The sequence below is a fragment of the Citrus clementina genome, unplaced genomic scaffold (genome assembly GCF_000493195.1).
Source record: "Citrus clementina cultivar Clemenules unplaced genomic scaffold, Citrus_clementina_v1.0 scaffold_9, whole genome shotgun sequence".
Lineage (NCBI taxonomy): Eukaryota > Viridiplantae > Streptophyta > Magnoliopsida > Sapindales > Rutaceae > Citrus > Citrus x clementina.
The window spans coordinates 5,284,623-5,287,255 of record NW_006261964.1 but is presented as its reverse complement, the minus strand read 5'-3'; positions in this window follow the sequence as shown (position 1 = coordinate 5,287,255).

Here is a 2,633-nt window from a genome sequence, read left to right as displayed (position 1 = left end):
TCTCCACACTGCGAATTAAACGAACATGTTCCCACGCGCCTATTGGTACGTTTGTTGTTGCTTTGCCAGTTAACGTTACACGTGTGACCCTATAATTGGAGCGTCGAGTTTGAAGTCTTTTTCCATAGTGGATAAAGTTTTTCAACAGCAGAAATTGACGTCTCCATTTTTTTATGTATTATTTTTAAGTTTTTTTTTTTGGGAGTAATTTAATTGTTTATTTTGTTTTTATTTGAGGATGTTTGTTTGTTTGCTTGCTGGTAGAAAAAAAATAAAAAAATCAATGTTGAGATAATTTTTGTAACTACAATTGAAATGCATAGTGTGGCAAGTTTATATTAAAATTAAAGTTTAATAAAATAATTTTGCTTAAAAACGAGGTAAGAAAGTATTCGACCAACTCAGCTCTTCGTATAATTTAATGTATATATTTGAGTTAATAATTTAGTTAGGATATTGAATTGAATTAACCAACAAGTAGATTTCACAAATGATCGAAAAATTATAATAATTGTAATGAGTTGGCTCTGTTGACTTCTATCATTTTGCTTTGATTAAGTTCCGTTTTTTACGAATGAGTTTAAGCTTTGTTTACGTTAATATAATGGAAATAAAATAAGCATTGGATCTAGTTTAGACTATAAAATGTTTTTTTTTTAAAAAAAAAAACTAACCAAAGTTAAAAAGAAATGAACCGGTGCACCTAATCCATTTTTTATATCTGAAAACAAGGGTAGGTTATGAGATTTCATTTGGGAGATTTCATTTGGGTTAATCATTAATTCATGGCAAGCATCGGCTTGATTTGATGCCAAAAAACAGAAAGAAAACTGGTGCATGTTAGTTTTATAAATCAACTTGTAAAGAAGAAGGGTAAACGTATTGAATTCTTATAAAACATGCTAAGTTAAGTACTTAAGTTTTAAGTCAATATTACAAGGAAAGGAAACATGCTAAATTTTAATTAATGACTGAAATGAATGGCCGAGTGCCAGTGTTTGGCAACAAACAAGGGCTGCATTTTGCTGGTTAATATTGGCCAGCATAATGTAGCAAAAACCAGACCCGTTCCCCAGGTCTGGCTACAGCTTATTATTTTCTTTTAATTCTAGTTTTAATATTCTTATTTAGTTTAAATTATTTGTCTAAAATTAAAAAAAAAAATCTATCGGTGCTGATAATTGTCAACTGGCCACAAGCAATCATAAAAGTCCCTATCAAACTATTGGAATTCTCATCTTTGGCTATATGTAATGGTGCTAATATCATCAACAATAGAGTTTTCGTTCGCCATAGATCTACAATTAAAATTTTAAAATTGAAAACCTTGATTGTAGATATATGATAATAGATTTTATTTATTTATTTATTATTTTCTTTAAGTCTAAGGCTAAAAGGTGATAAAGTCTTTCTTCAAAAGAGTTCTTAGAATGAGAGTTGAAAAAGAGTTGTCATAACTCTGGTTTTTACTCCATTGTCGAGTGGGTTTTGATACTAAGAGTCTAGGTAGGTGAAAATTTTAAGAACGAGAGTTAAGAGGTTTTGAAAAGCGTTTAATAGGAGGGGCATTAAAAGCTTTATGGAGACAGAGGAGCTTATTAAGAAGTGCAGAGCGGTTGCTCTGGATGAGGAAGAGGAGGACAAAGTCTCCTTTGCTGGCAAAATGAAAGCAAAGGGTGCTGAAACTGTAAAGAGATGTTTGTTAGGAAAGCTACTTGAAATGCAAGTTATGCAACCCAAGAGGGGGGTGAATTGAGATTTTAAAACTTACGCTAAACAATTCGCACACAACAATTTAATCTATCGCCTTAATCAAATAAAAAACAATAAATTCAATAATGTGCAATAATAAAAGAGTAAGGGAAGAGAGAGCAAACACAAGTATTTTTACGTGGTTCGGCAATCCCCGTCTATGTCCACGTCTCCAAGCAAACCAAGCTTGATGATTTCACTATCCAAGCATTCCAAAGCTTCAAATGCTGACAATTGACTTCCAAGGTGTCAATGAACCTTTACAATAAAGAGATTATCTCCCCAATCTCTTCACCCCAAGTGTTTCTCACACTTGTACACTCACAAATTTGATGAGAAATGAAAATTACAATAAACAACTCTCTTTTAGAGTGTATATACAACTGATAGCTCAATGAAGATTTAATCTATGATGATTTTCGAATTTGAAGCTCAATATAAGTTGTGTGCACTTGTTTATGCTTGAAAAGATTACCAAAAATGAATTAGATTTGAGTTTATATAGTTTGAGCTCAAAAACTAGTCGTTATTCACTTTTTGGTGATAACCGGCTTACCGTTTATGGAATCCGGTTAGCCGCTTTTATGTTACCATTACAGCAAAAATTTGAATTTCAGAACATCCGGTATGCCGCTTATGAAATCCGAATAACCGTTTATGTTATAGAATTTTACTGCCCAAATCCAGTCTACCGTTTTTCAGGATCCGGATAGTCGCTTTCAATTCGGAGAGATTCTGCCCAAAATTCGCCTTACCGGTTTTTCAAATCCAGTTAGCCGCTTGCTATAGTGACTGCTACAGTAAACTATTTTCTAACATTACAATTTGACTCCAAAAAGTTATAAAACTATATTATGGTCTAAAAATGTTATGAAAGTTTC